The sequence below is a fragment of the Schistocerca gregaria genome, chromosome 4 (assembly GCF_023897955.1).
Source record: "Schistocerca gregaria isolate iqSchGreg1 chromosome 4, iqSchGreg1.2, whole genome shotgun sequence".
Classification (NCBI taxonomy): Eukaryota; Metazoa; Arthropoda; class Insecta; order Orthoptera; family Acrididae; genus Schistocerca; species Schistocerca gregaria.
The window spans coordinates 605914234-605931894 of record NC_064923.1 but is presented as its reverse complement, the minus strand read 5'-3'; the positions used below and the strand labels follow the sequence as shown (position 1 = coordinate 605931894).

General features: G+C 38.6%; 1 protein-coding gene across 4 annotated transcripts in view; it reads left to right on the top strand.

Moving 5' to 3' along the window:
- LOC126266877 (major facilitator superfamily domain-containing protein 10) overlaps positions 1-17661 on the top strand; it is a 136898-nt gene that overhangs the window by 21650 nt on the left and 97587 nt on the right. For 2 of the 4 annotated variants that reach the window (XM_049971531.1, XM_049971530.1), the window contains exon 2: positions 14537-14673. The exons of the other annotated variants lie outside the window; for them this stretch is intronic. The gene's annotated coding sequence lies outside the window, so the exon portion shown is untranslated. The remainder of the gene's footprint in view (positions 1-14536; positions 14674-17661) is intronic. 4 annotated transcript variants of the gene reach the window in all.

Below are 17661 nucleotides of genomic sequence, written 5' to 3'. Positions count from 1 at the left end.
TTTGACAGTTCGACTGTTAAAAACCCCTCCTCTCAACAACGAACAGAGCTATCAAGCTGAAATTTGTGTCACATACTAACGTCTGCCGTCCCTTGGCGGTGTAAAAAGTTGAAGATTCTATGTCAACACAATCAAAAGAGGTGGCCATTTATGTCACATATTATCTTACTCATCAAAACCTGTAGGCTACTCCCCATTGACCTGCTATCATGAAATTTGACAAGCAGCAAGGTTTCGCAGTACAATCAAAGGAGAAAATCCGAAAATTGTTAATTTGTAATTACATCAGCCGAGAAATGTTTTATCTTTCATTTGTTATCCGACTGTCCTTCTGTCCGTCAGTCCATCTGTTAACATGCCTTTTTGTCAAGAAAGGATAGACCTATTGCATTAAATTTATGTGACTTACTAAGGTCTTTGCTCTGCAACTTCACACTTGAAATTAAAACATTATCGAAAGTCTTGGAATTCCTAGGACGAATGTTCTTTTTTTAACGGTTAAGACGTCTGAGCAACTTACAACAACTGAACAGCTTCTGTATTGAGGTAGATCAGAACAGCATGGGAAACACGCGGTCTTGTGTTATCTTCTTGAAAAATAACGATACGTACACCTCGAATTATACCCTTAAAAGTCAGTAATGTAACGGGTGCTAACCAGGGGTGACAGTTTTTGCGTACTCATTGGCATCGCTTTCTAATGCTGTCTGACAATTTTCGTTCTCCGTGAAGTCTCCCTCAATGGTTAAGTCCACCATTATGCTGCAAGCAGGACCGAAATTCATCAGAAAGGATGCAGTGGCATTCCTGTGTCCAGCATTGCCACTGGCACACCACTTCTGACAAGCAACTCTCTGCTGCCACGTCACAGGGCACCGTAACAATGATCGCCGTGCCGACAGTCCTGTCACATTATCCGTGCTGCCCTAATCCTGACTCAATGTATGTGATATCTTACACGGCATAGCAAACAATGTGTTTTCTCTCGATGTTATATGCATTCGGCCATTGTGTTCCTTCAAGGCCTTTTATGACCATCCAGAAACCGTAGATTCCATATACTCATGACTGTTGTGGCATCCTGACAAACACGAGCAGCACTATCATGGAGCGATAAACAGCAGTTTCTATAGGCCATGATCCTGCCACTATGGGTCTCCAACATACTCTGGTAGAAGTTTCTCCTTCATATGCAACACACATGATTTTCTCATAACCGACCATTGCTCCAATGAGATTTCTGAACGAGAAATCCACTGCGTAATCTTTCCTTACTCAATATTTTATTTATTTAGCATATAGTATTATACATAAAATACAGTCAATAATACACAAAAAATACATAAAACCACCTAAATACAGGTAAAAGATTAAAAACTGGTGTTATATTATAACGTCCAGTCTCCTTATCCAGTCAGGTCTCGATGCCATTTGGGGCACCCAGGTAAGCTCTCAGTTTACACTCCTCAATGTGCTGGATGGTCTGGTTCGCTGCTCCACAGTCACAGCTTGAGGTGGGCTGCTTACCCCATTTGTGCAGATTGTATGCACACACTACATCTCCTGTTTGGAAGCAATTTTCGCTACAATTTTCTAGCGTTAAGACTTCCCTGTTTACAACAACATCATCTGCTAAGAGCCTAACAGAAATTTTGTGTGAATACTTCTTTCCATCGAGAATGACATGCTATTCTTTTTTTGCTAGAAACACATCAATCCACTCACACAGTTCATCTCATATTTTGCACCCTCATATTTTGTTCAGTAGGCAACAGTGTGGAACTCAATAGAATGCCTTCTAGAAGTCAAGAAACACAGCATCTATCTGGGCACTGGTATCTACCACCTTCTGAATCTCGTGGATGAACAGAATGAGCTGTGTTCCACACAATCATTGTTTTCAGAACCCCTGTTGATTCTTACAGACCAAATCTTTGGTCTCCAGAAATGTCATAAACAAGTTCCAAAACTCTACAACTGAGTAACATCAAATATATAAGGCTATATTTTTGTGCTCCTGTTCTTCAAGGCTTCTTGAAAATGGGAATCATCTGTGCTTTCTGCAATTATCAGGAACACTTCTCGCCTCTAAAGATGTACAGTGCACTGCTGCTAGAAGATGGACAAGTACTTCACATACTACAAGAATAATCATATTGGTATCCTGTCAGTTCCAGTCCCCTTTGCTCTGCTGAGTGATTTCCGTTGCTTTTCCATCCCATGGTCACCAATAGTTTGATATCACCCATTTTGTCATTCATGTGACAATTTAAAGGAGGCACTAAAATGTGATATTCCTCTGGGAACCAGTTTGGAAAAAGATGTTTAGTACTTCAGCTTTTTCTGTGTTTAGTATTTCGGTGTCATTATGAGGTGGCTTCTATTCTTCTCCTGATTTACCACAAGACCAAAACTGCTTAGGATTTTCTGCCAGTCGGTAGACAAAATTTTACTTTTAAATTTGTTGAATGCTTCAGCATGTCGCCTTATACTAATTTTGGTGCAAATGCAAATGGCTCTAAGCACTATGAGACTTAACATCTGAGGTCATCAGTCCCCTAGACTTAGAACTACTTAAATCTAACTAACCTAAGAACATCACACACATCCATGCCCAAGGCAGGATTCAAACCTGCAACCATAGCAGCAGCGCAGTTCCGGACTGAAGTGCCTAGAACCGTTTGGCCACAGTGTCCGGCACTAATTTTGGCTTCATTTAGTATTTGTTAGTGTGTGAGGCTTTCACTATGTTTAAATCTGCAGTGAGGGTCTCTTTGTTTTCAAACCAGCTCTCTGACATGGTTGTCAACTACAGCAGGTCTTTTCTATCCCTTTAACCTTCGTTCAGCAAATACCTGTCTAAAGTGTATTGCACAGTGCTCTTGAACCTCAGCTGTTGATATTCAGTCTTGTTAGTGCCAGAGATGAAATTTTTTCTCTGACTGCTCAGATAACCTGAAATCTGTTTCCTTATATTCCCATTTCCTGCCATTTTCAGTGATGCTGTAACTGTGTTATGGTTACCCATTCCCTGTTCTTTGCTAAATATGCTGAAATGGATCTGTCTATTTTTCACCATCAGATCTGAGATGCATTCTTCATGAATCAGTTCTTTGATTAAAAACTCAAGGAAATTTTTGGATAAGGCATTTAAAACAATTCCACAAATTCCCTATCCCTACTAGCCATGCTAATCGCTTGAGTTTCCCAGTCTATAGTTGATAAGTTGAAATCTTCGCCAAATATTACAGCACAACCCTCCTTGTTGCCCAGTATCACCCACCAAGGCTATGACTTTCTTAAGTCAAGGCCTGAAAAGAGGTCCTTTCTCCCTGATATCCCACCACACAACCCAGTGTCACCTTCCATTGCCCTCCTAACTTCCATAACATCCTAGTTAAACGTCGTAACAACCCAAACTGTTATCCCCACCTGAAATTTTTGACCCACACATTTGTCCCCACTGTAAAACCTCACCCCTCCACCCATCCACCACCACTATGTGGTGCTTCAGCACTGGTATTTATTACAGCATCAAAGAGGAAGTAACTTACAAAACTATGCATGTTTTCCTCAACTAACTAGTCTCCACTGCATACTGTTGTCTATAGGTGAATGGGCATAGAAAAATTGTCCACCTTATGAACACCCGCTAACTAATTGCACGTGCTCCGCAGCATGACACAAGAGACCTGACTGCTTGTTAAATTATGTAGCACAATCCACATACTATTTTATTTACCATTTCATGTGTATGGCAGAGGGCAAAAGAGCATTAGCATTATTGCACTGGGGTGGTGAAGTGGTCAGGACATGTGTACTAACATCAGCGTGGTCAGGAGGCATATGGGTGAGTTCTTTTGCATCAGTAAGGACACAATGTAAAAGGCCCATTAGAAACCAGCACTCAGGAGTAGCTGTATAACATCAGCAATGATGAATGACCATGTGAAAGGTGTAGTGAAGCTGAGGTATAGAGTCCATGTCTGGTTATTCCTAGATACCACTAATGGTGATAGAGGAGCCATTAGCAACTGTCAAGTGAAGGTGTGAGTCTTCAGATGCAGGCAAGGCAGGTATGTGAGGTGCCGTGCTGTGCCAATGTTGACCAGGAAATTTAGTCTGCTGATGTGGTCAAAGACTTACAGACTACTGTTTGGAGTGACAGTGGGAGACAGCGGGCAGGCAGCAACTTTGTACGTATCGAGGTTTACAAGTTGACCACAAGATTGATGACAAAATTGCATGGTGTTGCTGAAGTGGGCATGGTACCAACAGAGGCGAGACCACAAGTGCACAGCTGCCAATGTATTGGGAATGACAGCTGGAGCCGATTTTGTTTTGTAAACAGAGGGGGGGAGAGGGGGCACTATGATATCAGTGTCGGGTGGGGCCGGGAGTGCTTGGTGACTATCAGTGGCTGCAGCAAGTTGCATGTTTGGCAGTGCAGCATGCTTATCCATTACATTGTTGGAAGCTTTGTTGGTGCTATGCCTGTGTTGAGAATCAGTGAAAATGTGGTTGGCCAGGGGCACAGGGCAATGAGGGACCAGTTAGTAGTGGTAAGTAAAGTCATTTGCATCTGGGATGGGAGCTTGATGATCCAAATTGTCCATAGCACTTCATCATGCATGATGTGCAGGTGTTTTTTGCTATGAAGTTGCTGCCACAGTTCAGAAGGGATCCCATCCTATAAATGATTGTTGTATAGTACCTGGTGTAGTTGTTCCTTGGGAGTGCAGGAGAGGTACCATAAGAGCATTGCTTTGGCAGTCCCATACTTTTCCATAGATTGCAGTGCCAGGGTGGCAGTGTAGATAATGTCAGTGTGGGTGCCATGGTGGCTGAGTAGAGTGATATATTTATTGTCTTCCATTATTGGCATTTGAGGCAAGCAAGCTTTCAACAACTGAAAACAACAGGCATGGGCTGTCTGTATGGAATGGCAGTAGTGTGAGCCATAAAGCAGTCAACTGTTAGCTTGGGTAACGTGGTTTGAATATGGCCACGCAGCATGGGTAGAACTGCAGGTGGGTGGTAGCTGGTAATACAGTCAGCTGCACAGACTGGAGGATGGATGGCCCGTCTCACTGGGCAGACGAGACAGCATGTCTGTCAGACAGACAAGTTTCCATTGTGTACAATAATTGGCATGAAACGGTCAGTATAGATTGGTAGTCCAGGTCATCAAAATGTTGACAGAATCCAAGGGTAAACATTAAACTAGTAGAGTCCATAAGAAAATCAATAACCAGGTTGTCATTTGCATTGCATTGTTGAGCCCCTGTGATTTGCAGTGAGGCTGCAGTTTGGGAAGTGCCACAGTCACTTTTAATCACGTGGGCAATATATAAGCACTATTCATGTCCGTTGATAGGGAGGGATGCAAGAGGTCAATGAAATTCACGTCATGATAACACAATGTGGCCATAATGCCCACATTGTAATGACACAAATTTGCATTGTATTAGTGATCACTTGAAATTTGGGGTCACCAATTTGGAACTCTGGTATGTAATGACAGTGAATGATAGACAACAGTGGAACAGAGTACACAACACACTTTATTTTATAGAAACTCGATACATACAAGAATACACGACACAACACACTAGAGTCACAGTTGAACTGAGCTGCTACTCTCAGCCATCAGAGATAAAACTGCAAGTCGTTTTCTCTGGCCAGCATGCTGATGTTCCCACACACTCATTTCTGGGGCCAATTAAGACAGATTGTATACTGTCTGTTCACTCTCATAGTGAACAGGCTTTCACTACATTTAAACCTGCTGATTATTCAATTTTGTGTTTTTTCCTGGCTTTGTACAATAGTGGACAACATCATATTTTATTTTATTATACAAGATATTTTACAAACATACCACTTTCTTCCCTGCCTGTATTTACTGCCACATAATCAATTATTGATACTTTTAGTTACTCTTCCAGCAGTGTTGATTATCTGTAACATGCCAAAATGTAGGGGAATGATTACGGAAAGCATTGGAGATGAGTTAAGAGACACATACGGTCCAATACCCATTACCATACACAGGATGATCCTTTTATCTAGAGACAATGAAATATCTGAAAAACTACTCATTGGATTAATACAAAAAAATGTGTTCAGTATTTTTTAAAATGTTATTTGGTGATACCAGTGTTGACTCCCTGCCCCAGCCACAGGGTGAGTTTGAAATCTTAAATAGGAACATCCCTTTTCTTGTAGAATCGGAGTCTGCAGGAAAAAATATGTGACTTTTGTATGCAATACTTTTGTTGTTGACTGATAGGAGGCACTATTAATGACAAATAACATGACTGAGTTTGAAAACAGTATTATCTCAAGAAAAATGCATTGGACCAAAAGCGTAAAACATACGCACATGCAAATGACTCAGTGTTTTGCAGTTTTGTCTATGAAATGATTCTCAAACATTCACACATCCATTATTTGACTTGATCTCATTGTGTATGTCAGTCTTCATTTCTTAAATATCCATTGCATTTCTTCTTAACCTGACTGTATTATCAGTTAGAATGCGGCATATTACAATAAAAGAAAAGCAAAAATGGTTTACATTTATGGAGAAAGTGGCAAATATGCTGTAACCCTTTATGCTAAACATTTTCCCAACAGGGTGTGATGCAAAACACTTCTCCAAAATAGTGCTTTCTGTGAATGGTTTAACAATTACAAATCCAGGGAAAGCTTGTAGCAGTTAGGCCAGATGAGGTATACAGGGAACCTGATGCTAATTTAAAATTAAACCTATTTCTTGATGCCTTTATGAGTATGCTGAAAACAGTTTCCCTAAGAAAACAGTGAACTATAATTGTAAGAAACCATCTAAAAAGTCGTGGCTTACTAAAGGGATAAAAATATATTGTAAACAGAAAAGGGAAATGAATCTTTTAGCTAGAAGGAGTAATGATCCAGAAACGGTAGAAGATTATAAAAAGTACTGCACTGTATTGAGGAAAGTCATTAAAAAGTTCCAAAGTACATGCATTATGTCTGAGATTAGCACTTCTAATAATAAAAGTAAAACAATTTGTAATACTGTTAAAATGGAAACAGGCAACTGAGAGCACAGGAAGACGTTTTTTAAAATGAAACTCAATGAAAAGTTTGTTAACAAAAAGTCAGAAGCAGAAACATTATTAATAATCATTTTTAAGTGTTGTAGAGAAAATAGGATCCAGCTATTCGTTAGAAAATGTAAGGCAGTATTTGGAAGAGGCAATACCTATGTAATTAGATCAACTTGAAATTCGACCCACCTCTGCTATTGAAATTAGGATAATAATAAATTCACTGAATAGTAAAAGCTTGCATGGAATTGATGGCATTTCCAACAGAGTACTTGAAGCTTGTTCCCAACAGATAAGTAGGGTTCTTAGCCAAGTTTGTAGTAGCTCTCTGAAACATGGCATTTTTTCAGATAGACTTAAATATGCTATTGTTAAAAATTGGCATAAAAAAGGGGGTAGGTCAGTTACTAACAACTACCATCCAACCTCAATTCTGACATTTTTATCCAAAATTCTAGAAAAAGTAATGTATTCAAGAGTAGGATCACATATTTGTAAAAATGAAGTACTAAGAAAATGTCAGTTTAGTTTTCAGAAAGGCATTTTCCACAGAAAATGCTATATATGCTGTTACTTATCAAATATTAAATGCTGTGAATAACTGAACATCACCCATTGGAATATGTTGTGATCTCTTGAAGGGTTTTGACTGCATGAATCATGAAATTCTTCTATATAAGCTTATGCATTGTGGTATGAGTGGGACCATGCATAAGTGGTTCAATTCATACTTAACTGGAAGAATGCAGAAGGTTGAAATTAACGGTACACATAGTCTGCAAAAGTCAGAGTCATTTCTGGGGAGGTATCGAGAATGGTGTCCCATAGGGTTCAGTCTTGGGTCCCTTATTATTCTTAATATACCGTATATTAAATGACTTGCCACTCTATATTCATGAATATGCAAAGCTAGTTCTTTTTGCTGGTGATGCAAATATAATAATCACACCCAACAAACAAGAATCAGCTAAAGAACTTGTAAATAATGTCCTTCAGAAAATTATAAAGTTGTTCCTTGTAAATGGGCTCTCACTAAATTTAGAGACAACACAGTACATAAAATCCTTTATAGTAAATGGCATAACACCACTGATACATACAGACTTTGAACAGAAGTCTGTTGATAAGGCAAAATATTCAAAATTTCTGGCTGTGTGCATTGATTAGAAATTGAATTGCAAGAAACACATTGATGATCTGCTGAAATTGTTAGGTTGAACTACTTATGCTATAAGCATTATTGCAAATTTTGATGATAAACATATCAGTAAATTACCCTACTATGCCTATTTTCATTCACTGCTTTCATATGGCATCATATTTTGGGATAATTCGTTATTCAGAGAAAAAGTATTCATTGTACTAAAGTGTGTAATCAGAATAATAATTGCAGCCCACCCAAGACCACCTAGCAGACATTTATTTAAAGAACTTGGGATATTCACAGTACCTTCATAATACATACATTCAATTATGGAATTTGTTACTAATAACCCATCCCAGTTCAAAATAATATCGAAGTGCTGAGCTACAACGCTAGAAGAAAGGATGATCTTCACTGCTTTAGGTAAAATCTGACTTTGGCACAGAAAGGGGTGAATTATGCTGCTACATAAATCTTTGGTCATTTGCCCAATAGCATTAAAAGTATGAAAGATAGCCAATATATTATAATGTGTAAAGAAAACTGACATGTTCTACATCACAATGAAGTGCCGTATTCACGATCTGTGGAACAAGTATTAATGTAATGTAACTGTGTTCTTCATTTTGTCAGTTTATGCAACAGTTCTCCACCAAAGGACTTGTACAGCCATGAAAAAGGAATAGCCAAATAACAGTTGCTGGATGGAATAATGAAACTGAGATATTACCTGTAGTGGATTGTAATGCTCACATTAGCACTCAGAAATTAAGTCATGAGTCAGGAATTAGGTGGTCTACTTTGCCAAATTTTGAAACATAGAAAATGTCATCTGTTCCCTATTTCTTTTGATGAAAACTTCTTGGCAATTATTTCCGGAATCAAATATTTTGCCAGTGGTCACTGCAGTAAATACAGAGAGCCCAGTTTCTTTGCTTGAGTATTGTACTGTGATGAGCAATCTTCACAAACTATGGTAGTATTAATCAATACAACAGGCATTATTGGAAAGTGGAAAATGCACACTAATTACATCAAGTTGAACATTGGTGCCGATATAATGTGAATAATTGATGTGGAACACTTGGTGACAAACTCTTTGGTATTTGATGGCATTTGAAATTGTGTTAAATATCAAACATTCTTAGACAACAGGATTCCAGAACTTCTTGCATACCTTCCCATAGACTTGTGACAAACAATGTGGTTTCAACAGTATGGTTGTCCAGCACATTATTCTGTAGCTGTGTGGGAAGTATTAGATAATATGTACAGTGGTTGATTGATCGGAAGAGGCAGTCCAGTGTATTGGCCTACAAGTGTGCCAGATATTACATTGCCTGACTTTTGTTTGACTTGAAAAATGACATTTATAATCAAAAGTCAACAACACACAGTAACATAATTCACCAAATTACCAATGCATGTCAATGGCTTACACTGGAAACAGCTCTCAGTTGTGTCAACTCATTCTGAATGGAGATAAATAAGTGTATCGAAGTGGACTGTGACATTTTTGAGCACTTACTGTGAAATAATCCTTATAAACAATCACCCTATTGGTGTGAGGTAAGAAGACTCCCCTCAAACATGCACCCTGTTGGTGACAGGACACACATTAAACAAGTTTTCCCCAGTTATTGAACATCTCTGTTTTCTTCTTTTGATCCAATTCATTTTTCTCAACTAATACCTTTTCAGAACTTAATTGTGTTATTCATTGATTACAGCACCATGTATCATGCAACAACAGGGTTACATACAGAACTTGTGTATTTTTCCCCATAGAATCCGAAAACACAATAAAAAGTAGGATTGTACTATTTAAGATTTCAAACTGTCGACACTGAGTCACAGAAAGGCAAAGCAGAAAGGCTCTCAGAAAGTTAGCTTTTGGCCACACACACACACACACACACAAACACACACACACACACAAAATTAGCTTCTTCCACCTGCAATCAGTTTTTATATAGTAGTGCTTTTTATGTCTTCTTCCTAGTCTTTATTTGTTTGCTTTGTTTCCATAACAACTTGGATACTTTTGCCATAAGTGTTCCCCCAAAAAGAGCCTATATATCTCAAATCATAAAAACAATCTACGTTTCAGGGTACCTGTCTCTTGCACTATGCATAATCAAGAATTTGGCTTGATGAGTCACTTTTTCTTTATAATATTTTTTTAACAGTGAAAAGTTGACACTGTCAGAGCAAGAAGTTCCAATTCTTTCTTAAGTTATTTGGTACTCAGTAAGGAAAAAATGCAATGGGTACAACAGAAAGACCCTAAGTGTTGCCTTCTAGTTCCTTAATTCTTATACTAGTTGAAACATTTGTACATATGTATTTTCACTATTAAATAAATATTGTATTTTGAAATTTGTGGACAACACATTTTTTATCCTCAGCAGTTTACCATGCAAACCTTATCAAGAATATCCATTAAAAAGTGTTCTTTGCCCATTAATAAACTTTATCATTCCTAGTTCCTTAATTCTGATGTTCTAACTTTATGTATCACTGATGGTATTAAATAACTCTAATGGATGATTCACTCTAGATGCCATGAAATGCAAAGGCAATGATAAAAGATTCCATGTACAATACAATTTTACCGCTAAGTATGAAATATGCCTTAAAAATAATACAAAGAAAATATATAAAAGGTGTACCAAATTTCACTGTTCAGTCACTTGTTATTTGCTGAATGCAAGCTGCTACACCAGACCCCTTTTATTTTTGAAGAACAAGAAACCCTGCAGCTACAGGATTGTCTGAATACTGGTGTTTGATCATGCATCTAGTTCACATCTTTGTCAGTGGAGATTCATGTTCGTTTCAGCTACAGATACTTTGTCAATTTTTAGCAGTGTGCAGATTGCCAGAAGAACTCGTGCCTGAGTTGAGGTGTGGTGGTGGCACCTGCTGTGTCCTCTCTCTCTATGTCCATTTGAGCTGGTTTAAGTTATTTGATAGACACTCAGTCGATTCCAGTGAATCTTAATTGTATGTGGTCCCCATCGCACCATTTCCAATTGTTGCTGTGCAGGAAAGCAATAGCAGTGGGAAGTTATGAGGTGAACTGAGTCATGCCGAAGCCACACGTTATGAGCTGACCAAGTCCCTGTGAATCAAGATAGGCTTGCCTCCATGGGGCTTGGTAGCATTTGGTCAAAGGACGCCCATTGTTTCATGAGGCTATCTGCATAACTCTGTAATGCTTCACCACAAACCAACTGTGCCAGAGCATGTGCCATATCTTCCTTGAAAGCTGACCAAAATTCTGACAAAACCAAGTCCATGTAACTTTGTTACATATCAGCACTGCCTTCAGGGTCTGGGGGAATCGTTCCATCATCCCATTGCTGGGCAGGTGGTAACTCATTATCTGATTGTGGTTGCAGCTGCACAGGCAAAGCAACTCTTGGAATAATGTGGCATCGAATTGTTGGTCCCTGTCAGTAGTCACAATTTGAGCATGCTGAATCTTGCAATCTAGCCACTGAGTAGCGTTCTCAACAATGTTTCTGTGGTGATGCCAGTGAATGGGGAAGCCTTGGACCATCTTCTGAAGCAATCTACAATGGTAACCACATGACAGCAGCTATTGGTGTATAATATCGGCTCACCAGATCCACAAGAATGTCTCCAAGCCACGCTGTAGGTGTTACAATGGATCCTATCAGTCCAGACATTCTGGCAGTCATCGCACTGCTGTGCCCACCAACTTACAGTAGTCTTTATTGATTCCAGGCCACACCATATTTTTAGTCAGCAGCTGTAAAGCAGTCCATACCACTGGGTGCACCAGGCCATAGAATGCTTCAAAAATGCTGCACTGAGAGGACAGTGTATGAAAACTAGTGTCATGCTATGTGTGCGATCACTCTACAAGGTTGAATTACCTGATGGTGTCTCCACTTGCTTCAGGTTAAAACCGGATTGACCCTACTCCTGCAGAGCTCATGTCTCTGGGTTGAGAAGTTGTTCATGTGCAATGTTGTCCCACTGTACAGTCTTCTCACTTGTGCAACATCTTGACAGACATCACTTATCTGGTGTATGTCTGTTGTGAACTGACACACAAATCCACATATCTAATCAAGCTGGGTTAAGTCATTAGGTGATCCTACCTTGAATAGTCACAATCAGCACATAAGTCACAAAGACTCTTCCTTTGAGCAAATTGCTGAAGTGTCAGAATAATGTGTACAGTTTCCTGTCAATAGTGCCCCAAGACCTCTGTGCATCTGGGAGTAGGTGGGAGCAGTAGGCCAAAGATTGCCAGGCACCATCAATGAATTTCCATCTTATCTACATCACATGGTGCCACCAAAATTTGAGAACATGTGTGTGTGTGTGTGTGTGTGTGTGTGTGTGTGTGTGTGTGTGTGTGTGTGTGTGTGTGTGTGTGTGTGTGTGCATGCGTGCACGCACGCGCAATAAATAACAGAGAAGAATGTAGCACCTGCCATTGAATTGTTTGCATCCATAACATGTGGTATAGGATACTAGTCTTGGACCATCCTTGAATTTAATACCAGTTAATGACCACAAAACCTCCAAGTGCTTCTGTACCATATGCAGATTTTCTGAAAGCCCAGTCACTCCATCACTCCCTGTCTGTCTATGTTTGTCTTTTTTTGCTGCTGCAAACTTCTGTGGAGTTAAGTTTTTCTGCTGTGGTGCATATGAAATATTATGTGTTACACCCAACTTTCGCTTTAGTCTCTGCCACAGAAGCAATGTCTGGGAATTTGTTGAGAGTGTGGTGCCTTTCTTCATCGTGACTAGCAATTGTTGCCATTGAGTTTTGTAGTAGTCCTTTCCTGGTGTCCATGATGGGGTTGAAATAGTTAAAAAATGTACTCCCAGTATGGGCTCAGTGAGGTTAGCAACCAAAGCATTCCTTGTTAGGTTTTTGTAAACTGAGATATAACACCATCTTTTTTTTCAACACACTTCTATTGTTGAATTATTCATGGTGATTAAAAGTAGAGGTACTCATGTGCTGTCTGGATGAAACAAGTCTATCGGCAACACACTAATCATACCCCCTGCATTGACAAAAAGTCCTTCCATGACTGTCTATTCATCTTGAATAGTCATTTGGAAGGGTCTGTAATGTTTGTAAATCTGACTCTCAGATGTTGCCCCTCTTGCTTGAAGTTACTTATTTTTGGGTTGTGACCATTGAATTGAAGCTCTTATAGCTTACATTTCTCGCATCTAGGTGGGACTTCAATATAATATCACCTTGTATTCATTAACTCCCAGCCCAGGATAGGCTTGAACTTATGGTGCAGCCTGTGTGTTGTTTCCTGCGTGTTAAAATATTCCTATGTCAGGTATGGTTCTCTGCTCCTGCTGTTTATTTATTTATTATTGTGTTCCATAGCTCCTTGATGTGAGTGTATCACTAGGATGTAGAACATGTCAGATTATAACAGTAATAGCCATATCTACATAGTCATGAGGCTTAGAAACTAAATCATATATAAACAACATAGATTCAAGTGTTTAAATAACAATACAGTTTATAGTATTAATAATGATTACACAAACAAATTATAAGTCTTATATTGTAATACGTATAAAAAGCTTTCTGTCATCATTTGATATGCCAGTGCTACATACCTCTTAAGGAATGATTAAAATTAAACACATTGTACTAATTGTTAGACACTGTCAAAAACTTCCTGTAAAGAATAGAATCAACTATTCAAAAGATAAAATTTCAGCTGTTTTTTGAATTTGGTCATCTCCCCAAGAACTGATTTAACATGAAACGGAAGTTTATTGTATACTTTTATGCTTGAATAATGCACTCCTTTCTGCACCATTCTGAGACCTGTTTTATCTTTGTGAAGATCATTTTTACTTCTTGTATCATGATATTCACTGTCTGACTTTAGGGACTTATAGCCACTATAAAAAATCTGCGTGAATGAAGAGTGACATCTCCTGCACAGGCAGCTACTTGTATTACACGTCCAGACGCCTACCACAGAAAATATCGTTTGCAAATGATCCCTACAAACATGGCTTGGTAGCTGCAGCAAAGGGGGTAGGAGAGAAAGACTGAGAAATCTTGTGTGATGAAATGCTGTGACCTTTACAGGTTGCTGAATGAGTCTGGGTACCAACAAGCAGCTGTGCAGTTGTAAGCCATAGCTCTGTACCTCAAATGGAACCAGCACCAGTGATTCTTATCTTTTTGTAGCCTGTTATACTATCTGATGTGTTCCAATTGTCAACCACTGAATTGTCTATCTCACGCATGCTGCTTGGTTTGCAGGGTTGCCACTTGCGTGGCCAGAACCTGAACGCTCTCTGCTAGCCATCTGGTGGTGGAAACAGCTGCTTCCCAGTTGATGCTTGCCCTGTGGCCACTGCGCTTGCCCGACTCCATAATCCTTGGATTGGAGCTTTCAGGTGAAGTAATGAGGTCAACAATGTGTAGCAGTTCCACCTGCATTTTATTTCTTTGTTCGTTGCTCTCGGTGTCAACATATTGCATTGCTACACTGGCTAGAAAATTGGGTTTGTAATTTGGATGCAGATTACAGTAAATAATGTAGCCGACATATACACAGTTACATTTCACTGACTTTTACTTAAACTGTTCACGATCCCCCAATAATACAGTTATATATGTATGGCCAGTGCACTATTATTTAAACTTTCCATAAGCCTCATTAATAGTTTGCAGGCAACCCTGCATATACTGCTACAATAGTTTGCTGTTGAACATCTATGAGCAGTAAAAACATAACCACATAATTCAGTTCTTGAACAATAAACAGGTACTTATGGAGCAGACACTGTCATTGCTTTTACACAAAGCCTATTTAACACTTATTCCACAGTCAATTGGAAGCATTGCTGTCATTCTAACCAACACAGGTTCCTCATCTGAAACTCTGCCGTGGACTGACTGTCTCATGCCCTTATATACCATCACAATAATAGGTGCTGAAACGACACATTGTTTAAAGTTAAATTTACAGAAATTACAATTAAAACTTACTTCATACGTTTAACTGAATACATCGATAAATTAGTTCTTTTTAACAGTTTCTTCTACTGCAAGAGTTAAGCCAAATTATGTCTTAAATCATGCAGTTTCTTCTACTGCAAGAGTTAAGCCAAATTATTTCTTAAATCATGAAATTAACAAATATCATTATTCAAACAATACTTTTGACAAAACTGTTAATTACTTTGGAATTAATTCAGGGCTGGTTTTGCTAACATGTTTTCGAATAGAGCCAAATAGATACTTTGTGATTACTAGTATTTCATCTTCCAGATGTTTATAATTACTACAGAATTTATATTAATTTATACGTAAACTATAGGATTTAAGTTACGAAACATTTACTGAAATCACTCTATAAAAAAACATACTAATGAGTAATAGTCAAAATAAATTAGATGATCAATTACATACATAAAACGAAGTACAAAATTAAATCTGGTGTTACATTCTTTAAAACCAAGGGCCAATCTTTCTATTTTATGAAAATCCAGATTAAATTCATGTATGTTAATTGTAATTAGTTAATATTGAAAAAATTAATTTTAAGGAGGCAGATGGCAAAACAAGAGAGGAAGTAAAATTATCCCAGCTTGCTTCATCATAAATGCTGCCTACTTTCAATTCTAAGAATGCTGCCATAGCCCCATAGCCTTAGCCTTTTCTGGCAGCACTTGAAGAGTAGAGAGGGAGGGCAGGGGGAGGGGGGGGGGAGCGTCTTCATCAGCCTTTAACCTCTTCAGCTTGTTTTCTGGTGTTGAGTTGAAATATTTAATTAAGCAGCTCTTAAGCACTACATAACTACAAGAATGTAAAACATCCTCTGCTAAAATTGTTTGTGATTCACTGAAGTGAAGTGTGCTATGATGCAATGGAACTGAATTGTGTAATCAGAATGTTGCGCTGGCAAAAAATGCTCTCTGGAAGCACCAACCAAAATTTTGTCTGGATGCCTAGTATACTGGCAGTTTGGTGTGATGTAGATTGTTGCAGTTGTGGTTGTAGGGCATAGGAAGTACCCGATCCGGTAGCTTGGAGCAGCAGCTGAGTATTGCCATTTTTCTCCTGTTTTACCTCACTGTTGCTGTGTGGAATCATCTTTTTCTGTTCAAAGCTGCATCACCATTGTAGGATTGCTCCTTGGAAAAGTAGATTCAATAGGGAGACACAAGCAATTATAATACCCACTCACTTTATAATCACAAACATGTACAATGTGATATCACCAAAATCCTCCCCTCCTGAGTTTGGGGCTTGGTTGACCCTTATAGCACTTTGTGGGTTCCTGCCTTCACGACTGGCTTCTAGTGTGGCCCCCTCCTTTGTTGCCCAGCTTGACAAGAGACTTTGCTTACAAGACAAGTCACTACATAGTGCAAAATTCTCTAAAAAACAATAAAAAGAAACTGTATAAAAGGTACATCACACTTCACTGTCGCAGTCTCTTGTTATTTATCAAACACTTGCCACTGCAGTGGTGTTATCTGTTGACATCAAAAATTAACCAACTCTCATGATGTACACTCATGTAATTGAAGTAGATTGTTGTATATCTTCTCAGCTTTTACTTTATTGTTTGCATTTTTTGCTGATACGAGTACATTGCAATTGTTTCAGGGTGACTTGGATGATCTTATAATAAGTGTTCATCCTCAGATTAGACCAAATATCTGAAAGAGAATTAGTATTTAACTTTTACTATACCCAGACAATGAAAAGTCTATCTGTGCACAAATAAGATCTTAGATAGATGAGATAATTTTCGTTAATTTACCTCTTTTTAGAAGTGGGGAAGTAGAAAAATACTATCAGTTTTAACGTTATTTGGTATTTAGAAAGAAAACAAAACACAATGGATCAGATAAAAAGGATCTTTCTGTTGCCTCTTAAATATTGTTTGACGTCTTCGAACATATATATTTTCTCAAGAAAATGAATGCTGGCGATCTGAAACGTTTGTATGACACTTTCTTTCTTTATTTATTTTTTCTTTCTATTCTCAGCACTACGAAAAATTTACAACACAATCTTCAACGAGAATATGTGTTACACATTTTCTTTAGCCTTTAATAAATTTTATCATTGTGGGTTCCTTACTTCTGACACTATATTCTGACTTTTTGTCATGGATGGTATTTTATAACCTTACTTCACTAAGAAAAGTGGTGTTGTGTTGACTTGTGCCTAGTGTGAACACATATACAGTGAAGAGGCAAAGAAACTGGTACACCTGCCTAATGTCATGCAGGGTCCCCGCAATCATGCAGAAGTGCTGCAGCATGACGCGGCATTTACTCACTTAAAATCTGAAGTAGTGCTGGAGGGAACAGACACCATGAATTCTGCAGAGCTGTCCATTAATCAGTGAGAGTAGGAGAAGCTGG